This window comes from Oncorhynchus kisutch, linkage group LG11 (assembly GCF_002021735.2).
Source record: "Oncorhynchus kisutch isolate 150728-3 linkage group LG11, Okis_V2, whole genome shotgun sequence".
In the NCBI taxonomy this organism is placed as follows: domain Eukaryota; kingdom Metazoa; phylum Chordata; class Actinopteri; order Salmoniformes; family Salmonidae; genus Oncorhynchus; species Oncorhynchus kisutch.
Window position 1 is genome coordinate 50,902,079 of NC_034184.2, and position 20,377 is coordinate 50,922,455.

General features: G+C 42.8%; 1 long non-coding RNA gene across 1 annotated transcript in view; it reads left to right on the forward strand.

The window, feature by feature from the left end:
• The window catches only part of LOC116376143 (uncharacterized), a 46,321-nt gene extending 33,032 nt beyond the window's left edge, over positions 1-13,289 (forward strand). The window contains exons 4-5 of the long non-coding RNA XR_004211530.1: positions 9,656-9,748; positions 12,968-13,289. This is a non-coding gene — a long non-coding RNA (uncharacterized LOC116376143). The remainder of the gene's footprint in view (positions 1-9,655; positions 9,749-12,967) is intronic.
• The last annotated feature ends 7,088 nt before the right edge of the window (positions 13,290-20,377 follow it).

Sequence of the window (20,377 nt, forward strand, 5' to 3'; positions counted from 1 at the left end):
GAGTTGGAGGCGTGCGTGGCCACGCAGTCGTGGGTGAACAGGGAGTACAGGAGAGGGCTCAGAACGCACCCTTGTGGGGCCCCAGTGTTGAGGATCAGCGGGGTGGAGATGTTGTTGCCTACCCTCACCATCTGGGGGCGGCCCGTCAGGAAGTCCAGTACCCAGTTGCACAGAGCTTGATGACGAGCTTTAGTCGATGAACAGCATTCTCACATAGGTATTCTTCTTGTCCAGATGGGTTAGGGCAGTGTGCAGTGTGGTTAAGATTGCATCGTCTGTGGACCTATTTGGGCGGTAAGCAAATTGGAGTGGGTCTAGGGTGTCAGGTAGGGTGGAGGTGATATGGTCCTTGACTAGTCTCTCAAAGCACTTCATGATGACGGAAGTGAGTGCTACGGGGCGGTAGTCGTTTAGCTCAGTTACCTTAGCTTTCTTGGGAACAGGAACAATGGTGGCCCTCTTGAAGCATGTGGGAACAACAGACTGGGATAGGGATTGATTGAATATGTCCGTAAACACACCAGCCAGCTGGTCTGCGCATGCTCTGAGGGCGCGGCTGGGGATGCCGTCTGGGCCTGCAGCCTTGCGAGGGTTGACACGTTTAAATGTTTTCCTCACGTCGGCTGCAGTGAAGGAGAGTCCGCATGTTTTAGTTGCGGGCAGTGTCAGTGGCACTGTATTGTCCTCAAAGCGGGCAAAAAAAGTGATTTAGTCTGCCTGGGAGCAAGACATCCTGGTCCGTGACAGTGCTGGTTTTCTTTTTGTAATCCTTGATTGACTGTAGACCCTGCCACATACCTCTTGTGTCTGAGCCGTTGAATTGAGATTCTACTTTGTCTCTATACTGACGCTTAGCTTGTTTGATTGCCTTGCGGAGGGAATAGTTACACTGTTTGTATTCGGTCATGTTTCCCGTCACCTTGCCCTGATTAAAAGCAGTGGTTCGCGCTTTCAGTTTCACGCGAATGCTGCCATCAATCCACGGTTTCTGGTTTGGGAATGTTTTAATCGTTGCTATGGGAACGACATCTTCAACACACGTTCTAATGAACTCGCACACCGAATCAGCGTATTCGTCAATGTTGTCGTCTGACGCAATATGGAGCATATCTCAGTCCACGTGATGGAAGCAGTCTTGGAGTGTGGAATCAGATTGGTCGGACCAGCATTGAACAGACCTCAGTGCGGGAGCTTCTTGTTTTAGTTTCTGTCTGTAGGCAGGGATCAACAAAATGGAGTCGTGGTCAGCTTCTCCGAAAGGAGGGCGGGGCAGGGCCTTATATGCATTGCGGAAGTTGGAATAGCAATGATCCAAGGTTTTTCCCGCCCTGGTTGCACAATCGATATGCTGATCAAATTTAGGGAGTCTTGTTTTCAGATTAGCCTTGTTAAAATCCCCAGCTACAATGAATGCAGCCTCCGGATATATGGATTCCAGTTTGCAAAGAGTCAAATAAAGTTCATTCAGAGCCATCGATGTGTCTGCTTGGGGGGGAATATATACGGCTGTGATTATAATCGAAGAGAATTCCCTTGGTAGATAATGCGGTCTACATTTGATTGTGAGGAATTCTAAATCAGGTGAACAGAAGGACTTGAGTTCCTGTATGTTGTTTTGGCCACACCACGTCCCGTTAACCATAAAGCATACGCCCCCGCCCCTCTTCTTACCAGAAAGATGTCGGCGCGATGCGTGGAGAAACCAGCTGGCTGCACCGTCTCCGATAGCGTCTCTCCAGTGAGCCATGTTTCCGTGAAGCAAAGAACGTTACAGTCTGGGTTCACCGTTTTTGTGCATTAAAAAGTATAGCACTACCCTGAACTCTCTGCTTCCTGTGCCTGACTTCTCCCCCACTACACCCCGGACGTTACAGGTACGTTTTTCATCCAAACATCAAAATACTGCCCCCTACACTCAACAGGTAAAGCGAATGACAAGAGTGTGCAAAGCTGTCATCAAGGCATAATGTGGCTAATTTGAAGAATCTTAAATATAAAATATATTTTGATTTGTTGAACACTTTTTTGGTTACTACATGATTCCACGTGTTTTTTCATAGTTTTGATGCCTTCACTCTTATTTTACAATGTAGAAAGTAGTACAAATAAAGAAAAACCCTTGAATAAGTAGGTGTGCCCAAACTTTTGACTGGTACTGTATATATAAAACACAGGGAAGTAAATGTGTTTCTTCCCAGGACCTTTAAAACAGGGAAGCCAGGGAAGTCATTCCTGAGAATCCATACTATCTCATTACTGATAGGCTTAGTGGTAGTCTCGGATGTGAGGATCGGAGGGTCGGACGTTTCTCTAATGAACTCTTGTTATTGGAACAGGATTAGCTAGGCCAGACAGGGTGATAGCCAGTCAGAATGGTGCTTAGCTGGAGTAAGTAGCAGACAGGATAAGCTTTGTTCAGTGGCCAGTGTGATGCTGCCAAACACACAAACACATAGAAACTCTCACATTCCACATGTAATCCAAAACAACTCCTGAAAGACACGTTTTTATGTTATTTCTTTGTACAATATACCCATGGGCCCCTGGCATTGCAACCGCAAGGTACATGTATTTCAGTGTTTGTCTCTGTCCCTCAATGTTTGTGTGTGTGCATGTATGTGCATGCGTGTGTCCGTGTGTGTGTGTGTGTGGTGTGTTTCCATTTTGATCAACCCTGATCTATACCAGCTGCAGTTGCAGAAACTCACAGACACAGCAGTCGGCCATTCTGTCCTTCTAAATGTAGCCCACGTCTTTTATGATGACATATATTTTTTTTCAATTGCCCTACCTTGACTGTAAGTAAAGAATGCTTTTCATGACATTTCTTGGAGAATAGTAGGAGATACAGCGAGCAATACCACTTATCAGTCATGATTGCATTCCTATGAAATAATTTACCTTAATTAAAGATTCTGTCCAGTTGATTGAATGTTGTCCCCATTTCAACCCCAATTTACGTCATCAGCACTGTAAAACATATGGGAAATACAGGTCGCTGAGTTCTAAATAAAGCATCACAAGGTTCTAAGCAAGCTGTAACTGTTGTTGAGGCAACTTGTGAATCTGTTCTCTCTCTCAGAGCCTGTGTATCTGATAAGACTCTTTCTGCAGTCTGTCCCAACATCTGCCCAGGCTTTGATTACCTTGCACACATGCATTCATGGTTGAATGCACACACGTACACACACACAGACAGAGATTCACAGTGTCTGAGAACTGCCATGTGTTTCAGCTCATCCTTTTGCCTCAGCCAGAAAGAGAGCACAGGGGCCACCTTTTGTCATTTGTCATTCTAATTTACAAGGGGATACAACGTTAAATCAGCCAGAGAGAAGGGCAGATGAGAAGGGAGAGGGAGAGGGAGGGATAGAGGGATGGCCGTAAGAGTAGAAGGGGAGAACGGACTGAAGGAAGGAAGACAATAGAGAATTATGTCTATCTTCTTTTTCTGCTGTTGTCATTGTCCAAAATGAATGCAGATGTGTGACATGAGTATGTGGCTGTATTGTGTGGTATGATATGGAAGATTTGAAACAGCACCATGAGGAACTCAGTTCATATCAATGGGAGGCTGACCAGACCATCTCCATGCAAATGTTCCTTTTTCACTATCCCGATGACAAGATATTTATCAGCCATTTAATTTTACTAACCACAACAAACAGTCACTGAGCCTTATGTGTCATGAATCCCTTTTAAGCTTAATTTGGAGATGGCAAAAAGTCTGATTTGCCAGGCTTCAATAGGAATGTTTTGTCCAAGACTGACAGTCTAAAATAGGACTGCTTTGTACTGTTTTTATTAGCAGCTGGGGTCACACGTTATTTGGATATTGAGGAAAGAGCATCTGTAGATGCTCTATCATACAATCAACAAACTATCTGTTGATAAACAATTTCTTGCTAAGGGTTAGGGTAAGGGATCAGTTTAGGGTTAGGATAAAGGTTAAGGTTAGGGCTGGGGTTAGTGGATACAGTGCGTTCGGAAAGAATTCAGACCCCTTGACTTTTTCCACATTTTCCTAATCAATCTACACACAATACCCCATAATGAAAAAGCAAAAACATGTTCTTAGAAATGTTAGCAAATTTATTACAAGTAAAAAACTGATACATCACATTTACATAAGTATTCAGACCCTTTATTCAGTACTTTGTTGAAACACCTTCAACAACGATTACAGCGTATGACGCTACAAGCTTGGCACACCTGTATATGGGGTGTTTCTCCCATTCTTCTCCGCAGATCCTCTCCAGCTCTGTCAGGTTGGATGGGGAGTGTCACTGTACAGCTATTTTCAGGTCTCTCCAGAGATGTTTGATCGCTTCAAGTCCGGGCTCTGGCTGGGCCACTTAAGGACATTGAGACTTGACTCGAAGCCACTCATGCTTTGTCTTGGCTGTGTGGCTTAGGGTCGTTGACCTATTGGAAGGTGAACCTTCACCCCAGTCTGATGTCCTGAGCGCTCTGGAGCAGGCTTTCATCAATGATCTCTCTGTACTTTGCTCCATTCATCTTTCCCTTGATCCTGACCAGTCTCCCAGTCCCTGCCACTGAAAAACATCCCCACAGCATGATGCTGCCACCACCATGCTTGACTGTTGGGATGGTGCCAGGTTTCCTCCAGACGTGACGCTTAGCATTCAGGAAAAATAGTTAAATCTTGTTTCATTAGACCAGATAATCTTGTTTCTCATGGTCTGAGAGTCCTTTAGGTGTCTTTTGGCAAACTACACACGGGCTGTCATGTGCCTTTTACTGTGGATTGACTTCCGTCTGGCCACTCTACCATAAAACCCTGATTGGTGAAGTGCTGCAGAGATGGTTGACCTTCTGGAAGGTTCTCCCGTCTCCACAGAGGAATTCTGGAGCTCTGTCAGAGTGACCATCGGATTCTTTGTCACGTCCCAGACCAAGGCCCTTCTCCCCTGATTGCTCAGTTTGGCCGGGCGACCAGCTCTAGGAAGAGTCTTGGTGGATGATCATTATGGGGTATTGTGTGTAGATGAATGAAGTTTTTTTTAAAATCATTTTAGAATAAGGCTGTAACGTAACAAAATGTGTAACAGTCAAGGGGTCTGAATACCTTCCAAATCCACTGTGGTTAGTTGAAATGTTACTGAGGTGGTAGATCATCTACACATGTGCTATCCAACAGCTTGCACTTTACTCAACGACTCACCCGCACCCTACCATCCAATGACAGTTCTTCAGATAAGAAACAGGCCAGGTAGCCAGGGTCTGCGTCTCAAATTGCACCCTATTCCCTACATAGAGCATTATGGGCCCTGGAATAGGATGCCATTTGGGAAGCATCCAGGCACGACTGTGAGCTGTGTATCACTAGTCTAAAAGCATGTCATTCCATGGCTCCCAACTCCCTGCTCCATCCTTTCTGTTCTGTGTGATGAGAACTCTAAAACCCTTTTAAAACACATGAGGTCAGTGAGGTGTGAATGGGATCTCTCTTTCTTTGCACCCGGACTTATAGTAAATGGGCCCTGGTCAAAAGTAGTGCACTATTTAGAGAATAGGGTGCAATTGGGGATGATACCACTGTCACATGTCTTCCATGGCATATCACATCGCTTCCTTAATGGATCCTAATAATGGAGAAGGGGGCCAGGCACATACACGTTAGCTAAAGAGGAGACATCTCTCAATGACGGCTTTTAGACATTATTTAAGTGGGAGGGGTTGTGTGTGTCTGTGTGTGTGTGTGTGTGTGTGTGTATATGTGTGTGTGTGTGTGTGTGTGTGTGTGTGTTTGTGTTCATGTCTGTATGTGCAGTGGTTGGGGGTGGGGGTTGCATGCGTCAAGTCAGTCAGATGCCGTCAGAAGACTGTTTGACTGAGGCGGATCACACAGCAGCAAGGCCTGCCATTACTGTGTCTGTGGTAAATGTGCCTGTCAAATCTCCAAAAGAAGATAAATGGATGAAAGATGCAGGTTTGTGTGGAGGTTGTAGAGCCCGCGGTACTCCAGCTACCAGGACTCCAGGAACAGCTACCTGCATGGTGGGGCCAGTGGCTTTAAGAAGCAGCTGAGGCAGGAGCAGAGACGCAGGGAGCAGTCTGAGGCCAAGATGAGGCTACCGCCACCACAGGAGGAGGTCTCCAGTAACTGTACCGGCTACGATAACATTCACCCGTTCCTAACCCCAACCCTTGTCCAGGCCCCAGCCCTGCCCCAGGCCGCTGTCGCAGCCCCAGTACCAACCAACCAACCCGTACCGCAAGATGTGCACCCCTCTCCGTCTCAGCTGGCGGTACGGCTACAGGGCCTCAGAGAAAGAACGGACATTTTACTGATGGTGATCAACAGCAATAATATAAAATAGTCTGGATCTTTATAAAGTCACCTAGATATATTTGAATGGTTTGAACAACAAAGTAATTTAATTGATTTCAGTCATATATTGGTGTTTTATAACAAACTTTACAGTCAGGTTCCTATTCACCCCAATCACCAGTTGGGACTGTGTCTGCCATCCTGATTGTCCCACTTTAAGTGCCTTGTGGTCCATAGACTGCCCTGCCTTAAGAGTCCAGTACTCACCCCTCGTGTAGTTCATGTGTATTTGGACACCTTTATCATCCTGCAGTGTAGCTACAAAACAAAACTGACAGCATCCCACAGTATTTTCACTCATATTACCATGTGCAACCTATGACGCAAGACATCAAGTGTATCCTCTAAGTATTTGGGTTAAGAGTGTACAGCAGTGGAGGCTCCTCAGAGGAGGAAGGGGAGGACAAACCTCCTCATTGAAATTTCATAAAAATTGTGAAACACAAAATCATTTTAATATAAAACTATACAAAATATATTCATATGTCCCCAAATAATTGATTAAAACACACTGTTTTGCAATGAAGCCCTATAGTAACTTCAACAGCACTCTCTGGGGTAGTACCAGCTAGCTTCTGTCCTCATCTGGGTACATTGAGCATTGGACTAGTAACCGAAAGGTTGCAAGTTCGAATCCCCGAGCTGACAAGGTACAAATCTGTCGTTCTGTTCCTAGGCCGTCATTGAAAATAAGAATTTGTTCTTAACTGACTTGCCTAGTAAAATAAAGGTAAAATAAAAAAGGATGCTCGTAAAAAAAAACACGCCCTGTTAAGAACTCTTATTTATTAAAATATTTTTTATATATATTGACTTTCAATGTCAACCCCCTTCCATAGATGTTAGTTTTGACCACTTCTTGAGTATGTCATCCAACCAAGCAAAGCTTTTGCAGTATGAACTGACATGTTGTCTATCCAATCATAGGTTTAGGATCAGAGAAATAACCTGGTGTGTTGTAATGGGGTTGTGCAGCAGAGCATTATGGGGGGGGGCTCTATGTGTTGAGAAGCTTGGTGAGATGGTGACATTATTGGATAGATATTGAAAAGCTTTTTGGGGATATTATTAAATTCAAATTAATTTCTTCAAATTGCAGGAGACGTAGGAGGTAAATTCAAAATTATTTTATTGGTTTTATAACTTTTTTTTTAAGGCAAATTGAAATAAATTGCACTAATTTCAGTCGCAAATAGCAGTAGCTTGCTAGCTACCTGCTTAAGTGTGCAGTTTTTGCCGCCAATGCAAATTTAGTTGACTTTTTGTTGAAGAACCCCTTCCAATCTCTGGGGTACACAGAAAAGGTGCTAATTAAAACCGAAGGTCGACCTCTGCGTGAGATCAGTTATATGAAGAAGGATGAAAAGGTAAGGGTGTTCTATACCAATTGGTATCAAAATTATAGCTTGTTAACAGGGAGCCTTTCATCAAGCCGCCTGTATTACTGGCCTTGCCTGCTGTTTGGAAAGTCAGCCTTGGGTGAAAGAGGGGTACAGTGACCTGAAGAACATTGATCGTTCAGCTAAACGCCCCCCCAAAAAGCAGGGAGCATATCAGATTCAAGCTTCTGGGAAAAAGCTGCATCGATCATGACGAAGGTCTGCATATTGAAATTGTGCGACACAACGAGAAATTAAGAAGAAACAGGGATGTTCTCAAGCAACTTATCAACACCACTGCGTTTTTGGGGATGCAAGAATTGGCTTTTAGAGGACACGACACGAGGGAAAGTTCAGCCAACAAGTGCAACTACAAGGAGCTTGCAGCAGTAATTGCATGTTTCAGTGCTTTCCTGGCTGAACATATGACACTTTGTACTGTCTACTTTCAACGGTCTTTTTCTGGGATGTTGAAATCAAATCAATAGCTTCTATCGCATCATCCATTAAAAGTTTGATAAAGAGAGAGGTTTTCATGCGCGCTCAAGTAGGCTTTCCACTTTCCTCTGGTATTTATTTACCATTGATGATAACAGTTAATGTATACTGGCTTAATTTCGCTGGACCCCAGGAAGAGTACCTGTTGTTTTTGCAGTAGCTAATGGGGATTCATAATAAATGCAAATAACACATAATCACTCTGGACATACACAAGCAAAAACTCATTCCATAAATGCAGCAGCCTAGGCTACGCCTAAATATTAGAGATCTGACATGCGGTATAGGATGAAAATGAGACAATTTTTCAGTCTGATCAACTGTAGGCTGCTAATAAGAGCAGCTGCATACAGCCTATGTGCACTGTCCATCTGGTCAGGGTAAACTAATTGGTAACGTTATGTATTTATATTCCATTTGTGTGTCAGGGTAAATGTGAATGTGATCAAATTTGGTTTATATTCGAAATCGGGCTGGCTAGGCTGCCTATACGTTTTCAATCCAAAATTATTAACTGGAATTAATCAATCAACATATTAGTGATGACAGATGTGAGTTAATTTTAATTATGGCCTACAGTGTACAGGCCTGCATGATGCAAACATGCATAAAGCTAGCTCAACCCAGTGAGTTCTATAGTCTATCAGTTGTCTCTGTGTTTGGGTAGAGGAAATCCCCCTCCTAATCTAGTCTAAATATAATTCATATGAACAAGTATAAGGTTGCTGCAGTTTGACAGGGTTTTCACCCCCACCCTCAGGGCTAGGAGTTGTTTTTTTAACCATGTGACCTGATTTGGAAAAACCGGTCCCATCATAGCCCTTATAAAACCTTTTTACAAGTGATTAATCACTGTCATACCTTATAGGGTCCAGAGTTATCCTGGTTAGATTAACAGATATGCCCCCTCCACCACTCTGGGACCTATGGTGCCACCAGTCCGCTTGCAGTTGTCAGTTATAGTCAGGTATGTGGATGATCAGGAATTAATTCAGAAACATTTCTTTGGCTACTTTGATGTTTCAAATGGGCGAGATGCACAGTCTGTGTTTAACTTCATGGACAAACTTGCTGTTCAAACCTACGATGGCGCAGCTGTAATGGAATGTATCTGCTATTTGTATTTACAGCTAAGTCCTCTCCTGTTCCCTTATTAAGAGGTGATGACCACTCCACTCCACTACCATTGTCAACTCTCTCCTGACATGAACTGAAACCACGTATCATGTGTCCGCTCATCCACTGGCACATTGAATGTTTCCTTATCAATTTTCTCTCGTTACTGTATGTAGAGTCAATCACACACACAACCATAATCACACTATTACGCATCAATGATTTTACTCCTTGCTTGGACTAACTCATTCTTAGCTCTTTTGTCTAACTGTGTAGTGTGTTGTGTTGTTGTTTTGTGTCTTTCCAGTCAAATCCTGCCCTGCACTGGTCAAGCCTCTGAACACCTCAGCTCATGCCTCATACCCTCATTCAATCACTGCTGTGATTTCTTCCCAACACTGTAAGTAGCCCTCTCATTCCCATTGTACTATACATGTCTTTATTAAATGCTCTCTTTCTCTCTCCCTCTCACTCTACCCCTCTCTCCCTCCATTCCTCTCTCTCACAAGCACATTATCTCACTCCCCTTGTTTTTGTTCTCTCATCTTTTGTTGTTCTCCCCCTCTTTCCTTCTCCTCTTCTCCTCACCAGAGATAAACCTTTAGATCTCATTTAACGGTGAACTCCTGTCGTCTGGTGGATTCATCAGTTTAAACAGGTTCAGGGTTGGGTTATTAATTCATGTTGCTTGTGCATGTATCTGTGTGTTGTCTAGATGGAGACAGATGTAGAGGGGGTGGTGGAGGGGTTAGAGGTTGAGCAGGAGGGTGTGTGTGCCATGGTTTCTCCCTGGCTGTTTGGCCTTGGCCTTGACTGAGGGATTGTAACTAAATCTAGTCTGTAACCGGTATGTCCTGACCCAAATCCCTGCTGCTTCACAACGAATGTTTCATCAAGGTGGTTACCGGGAAACCACATGCTGCTCACTACAACGCTCCACTATAGCGTCACAGTGTGAATGTCTGCTTTGTTTTCATCTGTTTGTGCATGGGTGAGAAGTGTGTGTGTGGTGTGTGTACGTGCGTATGTTTGTGTGCGTGCGTAAGTATCTGTTAACAGTGCCTGTAATGTGAAACCTCCCACGTCTTTGAATATACCTTGGCAGAGGTTGCAACACTTGGAGTCAATGAAACGGCAATAGGAGATAAGTGGTATTGAATAGGAGAGGAAGGAGAGGTGGGAGGGAGGGAGTCTGTAAGGGTAGATTAACCCTACTAATGATTTATTCACCTGCTTCCTCAGAAGTATTACACTGGGCCACTGGAACAGAACAGGGCTGGAGCAAAGACACATTTGGCATTTCCATACTCTCATATTCATCCCAGCGTGAGGAGGGGTTGTATTTTACGCTGTGTCTCTGTCTGTCTGTGTCTGTGTCTCGCTCTCTCTCCCCCAATAGTTTTATATGCTTCTCAATAAGGGGTAAATAACGCTTCTCAAAAAAGGGAAATTGCTTACATACTACTCCTCTCTGCTTTCTTCTGTGGTATTTTTTTGACTGTTACTCCTCATCTCTTATAACCGATAATTAGGTACTATCTATGGTGTTTAACTTATGACTAATGTAATAAGCACTGTGCAATTATGTATGTAGCCTCTGCCTCTGTACTGTACATATCAAATTCTACTACCAGCAGTATGACACCTGCACCTGTCGATGACATAAGTTGTTCTGCTTCCACGAGCACATCCAATGCTAGCATCAGTAATTCTACATTTGCTGTTAGCCCAGCTAGCATGGACACTGACAGTTGTGAATCTGATGCAGCTGAAGAGCTACTGCCCCCTTACCTGAGAAAGTACCGAACAACAGACAGGGACGTTGGACCATCGAAGAGGTGCCAATATGATGAGAACCACATTGATTTGGGGTACACTTATATTGGGATTAGTGCCTTTCCTCAGCCACTGTGTGTTATATGTGCAAAACTCCATGAAACCTCCACTCTTGCGCAGACATTTAGAAACAAAACAAGGGAGTTTTTGAAGAGGGAATTAAGACGACTTTTGAGTAGTAAGACATGTATAAAGCAACAGATACCATTAATATGAAGGGGCTAGAGGCATCTTATATGGTGAGCTACCGAGTGGCTAGGACAGTTAAGCCCCATATTGTGCAGGAGGTAATTACTCCTGCTGCCGCGGATATGGCTGGGACAATGCTTGGGGGAAAAGACCCAAAAAGCTATACAGTCAATGTCTTCATCAAACAACAGTTTCATGACACATCAGTGACATGGCATGAGATGTTTTTAAATAATTACTGCTTTGCATACAAGCCAGTGAATTCTATGCTTTACAGCCGGATGAGTCAACAGACATGGCGGGCCTGGCACAGCTCCTGGTATATGTCCGTTACGTTTATGGGGGGTCAACCAAGGAAGACTTCCTCTTCTGCAAAACACTGGAAACCAGGAAAACAGGAGATGGAATTTGTAAAGTACTGAACAGCTTTGTGACATCAAATTGACTTAGGTGGTCAAGGTGTGTTGGTATATGTACTGATGGCACAAAAGCCATGACAGGGAGACATAGTAGAGTGGTAACGCGCATACAATCAGTTTCTCCCGACGCCACTTGGGTACAATGCAGCATCCAACAAGAGGCTCTTGCTGCCAAAAGAATGCCTGACAGCTTGAAATACTTGTTGGACACTACAGCGGAAATGGTTAACTTTATTTAAGCAAGGCCCCTGAACTCTTATATATTTTCTGCACTATGCAATGATATGGGCAGCGACCATGTAATGCTTTTACAACATACAGTGCACTGGTTATCAAGGGGCAAAGTATTGACATATCTTTTTTAATTGAGAGACGAGCTTAAAGTTGTCTTTACTGACCATAATTATTACTTGTCTGACCGCTTGCATGATGACGGGTTTCTCACATGACTGGCATATCTGGGTGACGTTTTTTCTCACCTGAATGATCTGAATCTAGGATTACAGGGACTCTGCAAATATATTCAATGTGCGGGACAAAATTGAGGCTATGATTAAGAAGTTGGAGCTCTTCTCTGTCTGCATTAAAAAGGACAACACACAGGTTTTGCCATCCTTGTATGATATTTTGTGTGCATATGAACTCAAGCTTATGGACAATGTCAAATGTGATATTGCGATGCACCTGGGTGAGTTGGGTGAGTAATTATGCAGGTACTTTTCCGAAACGGATGACACAAACAACTGGATTCGTTATCCCTTTCATACCCTGCCTCCAGTCCATTTACCGATATCTGAACAAACGAGCCTCATCAAAATTTCAATAAGGGGTTCTGTGAAAATGTAATTTAATCAGATGCCACTGACATATTTGGATTGGACTGCTCTCAGAGTATCCTCCCTTCACAAATCTCGCTGTTAAGACACTGATGCCCTTTGCAACCACGTACCAATGTGAGAGTGGATTCTTGGCCCTCACGAACATGACAACTAAATACAGGCACAGACTGTGTGGAAAATGATTTAAACCTTGTGTTGTCTTTGTCACGCCCTGATCTGTTTCACCTGTCCTTGTGATTGATTCCCCATTATCCCATGTATTTATACCCGTGTTTTCTGTCTGTCTGTGCCAGTTCGTCTTGTTTATTCGAGTCAAACCGCATTTTGTGTTCTCAGATCCTGCTTTTTCCCGTCTCTCTTTTCTTGCCCTCCTGGTTTTGATCCTTGCCTGTCCGGACTCTGAGCCCGCCTGCCTGACCACTCTGCCTGTCCCTGACCCTGCCTGTCGATCTGTACCTCTGCCCCCTCTGGATTACAGACCTCTGCCTACCCTGAGCCTGCCTGCAGTCCTGTACCTTTGCTCCCATACTTGGATTTTCGACCCCTGACTGCCTTGACCTGTCTTTGACTGCCCCTGTTCTTACAATAAACATTATTACTTCGACAGTCTGCATCTGGGTCTTACCTTGGTTCTGATAGTCTTTAACCTCAGAGAAAAACCCCTAAATCATATACTACACACCCACCCACAATGAGAAATTGAGATTATGTGTGCTACTGATTGAACTCAGCCAGCTGCTCCTGAAGAGGAAGATCACCATGGTTGGCAAAGTTAGAAATAACAACCCTGAGCTCCCCCCTGCACTCTTTGCAACAAGGGGGAGAGAGGCCTTCTCTTCAAAGTTCTCATCAAAGTCACCCCCACCACTACTCTAGTTTCTTACCTCCCAAAGAGGAAGAAGAATGTGGTCCTCCTGAGCACACTGCAAAAAATGGCTGAGATCAGTGATCGTGAAGACAGGAAGCCAGCCATCAACCTGGACTACTACCACAACAAAGGCGGTGTGGACAACCTGGACAAGGTGATTGGAACTTACAGTGGATGACTGCCGGTTGGCCCCTGGTCATCTTCCATACCATCATTAATGTGTCCTCATACAATGCCTTCGTGATATGGAACAAGATCAACCCTACCTTGATGCATGTTAAGCAGAAAATAGGAGTGTGTTCCTGGAGCAGCTGGGAAAGGCACTTGTAACCCCACACATTCAAAGAAGGGAGTGCCTCCCCTGCACAGAAGCCTCTGCAGCACTTGTGAAAGCTGTTCAAGGGGCTGAATCTTGTCCTGATCCACCTGAGGCTGGGGCAGGCAAGAGGAGGAGATGCCAATTATGCCCCCCAAAGAAGGACTGTAAAACAAAAACTATGTGCTGCACATGTGAGAAATACATCTTCAAAGTCCATGCACACACACTTGCATAACTGTCCTACATGTGCTAATTATAGTTAATTGATTTATGTTCTTCATGTTTTTGTTTCGTATCGATTATCTTATTCCTACTTATTGTTTTTGTTTATACACATTGTGGGTGGGGGCAAAGGTAAAAAAAAAATGGGAGAAGACTAGTATTTTGTAGTTGAATTCCTCATTGTACACTACATAAGAATATATCACTTTGTTGCCAAAAGTTATTGTTTCCCTTCAATAAAATGTATTCAAAACTGCTTTCTGCACATTTCTGCTACTCTCTTAGGCTATACAAGTGCTATCTCTTGCTAAAAAAATGTTTTACACCTATGCAGTACCTTTAGCAATAATAATACTAATAAACCTCTACTTTAGTAAAGAAAACAATTATAGCAGGTGTGTTGTAATAAAAACTAATGGTGTCCTCTGATTAAATGCATTGTGAAGATGTAAAACCCAGATATTCACAAAGTTTGTGATGAATGACATGTTTCTTCATGCATTTTTTGGGGGGGGGTTTCAAATTCAATGAAACTGCTTTATTTTAGGGGTTTAGTGAATGCGGGTCATTTTTTACCCTTAGGACAACGGGAGGATACAGAATGTTAATACTACACAAGGGTTAAGACTGAGACTCTCTCCAATACAACCCAACATTGCAGACTGTGGTGAGTATTTCACAATTTTTGATGAACAAATAAGGTTTTATATGTAAGATGGTTAAATAAAGAGCAGAATTATTGATAATTATTATATTATTATTTCTGCCCTGGTCCTATAAGAGCTCTTTGTCACTTCCCACGAGCCGGGTTGTGAGAAACTCACACTCATTCTTATGTTTAATAAATGTATCATATAGTGTGTCTGTAGCAGGCTTACAATGATGCCAAAAAAACAGCATTTGAGAATGCACTGACAATGGTGCTAGAGGGGGTATGCAGCTGGAGGTTGATTGTTTGAAGTTGTACGGGACTATAAAACATTTGGGAACCAATGCTCTGGCTGATAATATAACACTATAATGTTGGCTCCGAGCTGTCACGTGACGAGGCTGGCCAGCAGTCTAATGGGACAGGTAATGATTCAGACAGCCATAAAGACTATAGTCAAATTTATGAAGTTCAACTCACTCTCAGGGAACCAGCAGGTTTTTAGTAAAGCTGGCACTGGCCCAGTTTATATTTCTAGAGGAATCTGCCAGAAGTTGTTAGGTAAAATCTTCTCCTGGATGAAAGGCGAGACATGTTGAAGGAATCCAACTGTTCTGAAGGGAGAGGTGATGTTCTGTGTTTGAGGAGAGAGGGAGTATTCACCTCAGTTTGGATAGAGGTATGAAGTAACTGTAACTCTCTCCTCTCTGTCTCGCTCTTTCTCAGATATATTGTAACTGTCCTTCCCTCTTTTGGTTTCTTTGACTCTTTCGTTCCCTCTTTCTGTCTCTCTCTCTCTCGCTCAGTCTCTCTTTCTCCCTGTCATCTCAGTCTCTCTTTCTCCCTGTCATCTCAGTCTCTCTTTCTCCATGTAACTCTCAGTCTCTCTTTTTCCATGTAACTCTGTCTCTCTCTCTCTCTCTCTCTCTCTTTCCTTCTCTCTCTCTCTTTCTCTTCATGTCCTCTCTCTCTCAGGGTGAGAACCACATGAATCAAGTCAGAGGAGTCAAACTGTGTAAAATCTCCCTGGCTCTCAGTATAGCTCTTATCCTCACCTTATAGGACCTTGCAAAATAGAGGAAACGCTAAAGACTCCCCTCTGAATGAACCTTGCTCTGTACACCAAAGAGTTTTCCCCAGCACTGCTTTTGATGGAGCACAGTATCACTAAACCAAACAGAATCTGAGAGGATCCACCTGGGTGTTAATTCAACACTCATTGCTAGGGTACCAAATGACACCCTATTCCCTTTTATAGTGCACTACTTTTAAATAAGGCTTATAAGGCTCTTGGCAAAGGTAGTTCGCTATATAGGGAATAGGGTGCATTTCTGAAGCATACACGTTCTATCCCAGTGCTATCACACTAAACACCTCCTGGCCTGTGATGTTTTATCCTGTTTTATCCAGTGACAGCACAACTCAGGTCCCAGTTAGCAGTGAAATGAGTGGCATCACTGACTAGAAAACAATGATGAATAGTGAATCATATACAGTTGTCTCAAGTGACAGAGAAGTGAAAATATCCTCATAAATCATCCTGGTCTTAAATCTTGGTCTTACAGTATGTACATAACAGGACTTTATTATGTCCACTCTATCTGTCATAGTGTGTCATACAGTCCCCTCGGGCAGTCAATCTTAACACATGACTGTAAAGCTGTCCATGCTCCAGCGTAGTCCTATCATTACTCATACTCTAACAGCTATGCTGAATGTTTAATGCCCCCTTTCCTTCCCAACACATTCCGCATAATGCTCTATAAAAAAATGTTTAACGCTCAATGGTTTCTAGTTCTATTATCAACAGCAGACTCTGAAGTCACGACCCACAACCAATCAATCGCCAGTTGATTTGATTAGTGAACTCAGTCCGTTCTCTTTAACCTGTAAGGCATTTCCACAGACCCAGGCTCTCTTGGTGAAAGTGTGTTGATATGAAAAGCTGATGCTTTCCATCCTTGTGAGCTGTGTGGGGTATTTTTTTCTTCAGTTGTGCAAGGTGAGGCTGATCTTAACTCTCCCTCCATCCCCTCCCCCTTATCTCTCTATCTCTCTCAATCTGTCCCACTCTCTCTTCTCTCTCCACTCCATCCAGCCAGTCAGTCAGCCTGGCGAGGCGAGGCTGATTCTGATTCACCTGTTTTAGGGTGAGGAACCTTTCTCTTCTCTCATTTCTTTCACCCATGAGGCCCGGCGCAAATTCCAGGGAGGAAGCTGTGACTGTCATTGACAAAAATATGACCATAAATCTTAGTGGAAGTGAGAGAAAACAAATTGCGGGGAGTCAAACCATTCTTCAACCATCCTCCATCCTTCACTCCCCCTCCTAAAGGCTCTTCCCCTTAGCTTTGTGTGAAACATCTGGTTGGTGTGTGTATCTGAAGAGACGGTTTGTATCAATGAGAGTGGGTGTGGTGAGAGGGAGGATCACTCTCACTGAACCATGGAGAGTGGTGTGTGAAAGCTTTGGTGTGTGCCCAGACAGAGAGAGTGAGAGAGAAAGACAGAGAGAGAGCACATGTAGACCAGAAAGCCCTCTGATTCATGGATCTCAATGATAAGGATTTAAACTGGATCCCCATCACTTCCTCCTGGCAAATGTACCATGAAATTGGAGGGAAATGTCTGTTTGCTAACCTGGTCGACCTCCTAGCTCCATACCCTCCATGAAATCTGAGCTCCCTGGTCTCGAGAGGGCCCCTGGAAGAACAGAGGAGTCACAGGACAGCCTTTCTTCCTGGGCCACTGGCCTGGAGGCCCTGGGGGCTGGTCCTGGTTCCATCCAGAACCCTTTACACAGAGGGTTCTACATGGAACCAAAAAGTGTTACCTGGAACCAAAAAAAGAGTTATCCTATGGGGACAGCCGAAAAATCCTTTAGGAACCCTTTTTTTTGAGAGTGCACAATAGGACAAGACCAATCATTCAGCCTTAAGGCAGCAGGGTGGTTTTCTCAAATTGGAGGTGTGATGAGTAGTAGATATGGGCTTGATAGAAGGCTCACACATGCACAAGGACACAAAAACGACTATAGTATACTATTGTTAGGTTCTAAATAACAGGGTAAATACTATAAAAGCTCAAACAAAGTTCATTCACTCAAAGGGTCAGACTGCTGAACAGACAAAAAAACATTCACACAGGTACTGGTATTTAATCCTTTATCCTATGCTGAGCCCCCTCCTTACACATTTGAACAGCCAATACACCTCTCTTGCTACCTGACCTCTGCCCAAATTCCTCACTCCTGCCCAACTCATGGCTGTCATGTTGACTTGTAACAGACTGGCTCTTCTCCTCCGATATGTTCGCTGATGGCTAACAATAACATATCCTAATGGAATATAAACATTCTACATTCCCCTCTCTCCCTCATTGACATGATTAAGGATATTTAATATTTTCAGAACCCACTATCGTGTTTTGCGGACTAAACTCGACAGAAAGACTACAGTGAATAAACTGTAGTATTTACTGTAGTATTTAATGTAATATAGTGTATTATACTGTAGCATTTACAGTTAACTGTAGTATAAATACTTTGGTAAAAGAAAACTGTAGTATACACTGAGTGTACTAAATATTACGAACACCTGTTCGTTCCACGACAGACTGACCAGGTGAATCCAGGTGAAAACTATTATCCCTATGATCCCACTTATTAAGTCCACTTTAATTCTGTGTAGATGAAGGTTAAATAAGGATTTTTTGAGACATGGATTGTGTATGTGTGCCATTCAGAGAGTGAATGAGCAAGACAAAAGATTTAAGTGCCTTTGAACAGGGTTTCAAGAACTGTCAAGAACTGGGTGTTGAAAACAGTATTATCCGCAAAAGAAACACAGTAGTAAATAATACAGTAATATCTGTAAAACTACAACAGTCAGCAAAAACACTACGCTTTTTTAACTATAGTAAATACGACAGCATTCACCCTGCCCATTCCCCTCCCCCATGTCTCAATTTGTGCCACCCATAAATGCATGCCAAGTATAGACTACACTGTTTTCAGCCTCAATTTTTATGACAAAAAACAAAAACACTATAGTTAATACCACAGGATACTACAAAAACACTACACGAATTACTATAGAATACACTGAGTGCACAAAACAATAAGAACACATCCTTGTTTAACCTGTCTCCTTCACTTGATCTAGTGGATTTAACAAGTGACATCAATAAGGGATCATAGCTTTCACCTGGTCAGTATATGTCATGGAAAGACCAGGTGTTCATAATGTTTTGTGCACTCAGTGTATATTTTTGGTTTACTTATTTCCATACAACATTAATACACATTGAGCTACAAAAGTATTGGGACAGTGACACATGTTGTGTTGTTTTAGAGCTCTACTCCAGCACATTGGATTTGACTATGAGGTTAAAGTGCCGACTGTCAGCTTTAATTCATTTTCGGTTGAACTGTTTAGAAATCACAGCACTTTTTGTTCATAGTCCCCACATTTTAGGGAACCAAATTGTTGGGACAAATGTACTTATATGTCTATTAAAGTAGTCAAAAGATTAATATTTGGTCCCATATTCCTAGCACACAATGACTACATTAAGCATGTGACTCAAATTTGTTGTATGCATTTTTTTCTTTTCGTTGTGTTTCAGACTATTTTGTGCCCAGTATAAATTAATGGCAAATAATATATTGTGTCAGTTTGGAGTAACTTTCATTGTTAATACGAATATAATATGTTTCTAAACACCTCCACTTGACTGTGGATGCTACCATGATTACGGACAATCCTGAATGAATCGTGAATAATGATGAGTGAAAAAGTTAGACTCACAAATCCCCCCCCCCCCCCCCGCAATAAAAAGTATAACCTCCCCTGTTATTGTAATGTTGAGAGGTTAGCATGTCTTAAGGGTATGATATTTAATACACTTACTGTATAACTGAATTTTTCTCAATACTTTTGGTCCCCAAAAATGGGGGCACTACACACAGAAAGTGCTGTGATATTTTTTACAATTTTTACGGTGTTATTTAAAATCCAAACCAAACAAAAAAATGTCACTGTCCCAATACTTTTGGCGCTACTGTAAACTGTCATGTTGGCCTACCAGTTTGACACATACTATTATGACAATTATTTATCTCCTGTTCTGCTGTCTTAGGCAATAAAGAGTATAGTAGTCACTCTGTATTTATGCATTTATGGATTTATACAGAAGAGTCATCTTCAGATGTGTTTGTTTAGCAGAAAAGCTCCAAATCGTTTCTCAGAATAAATCCTATAATCTCTAGCAGTTTGCACAGTAGAACGGCTGAGAGCTATTACTCTCACAAAGAAACTTTTTTTTCTTTTTTTATCCTTGCCTGCTACCATCTCTTCCCTGCGTTGTGCCAAATTAATCCTTGCTGAACTTTCCAAAAGATCTTCCTTTACAGAGCAGTACAGAGCAGCTCTCTCTCTCTCTCTTATGGTTCTGCGGAGACACGATTACAGACGGATTGACATGGAATGTCAAGATGAATTCCTAATATCTCCCAATTTCTTTTCCCTCCTTATTCCATTGAACTTTCCCTTTAAAATTCCCTCACTCTGAAAAATGAACATATGCCTAGTGGACACATTGGATTACACACTGTTGCATACTACTGTAGTATTGTTCTATAGTTTCTGTTATTGTAGACAGGTGTTTATGGTGAGATGTTGAGAGAGA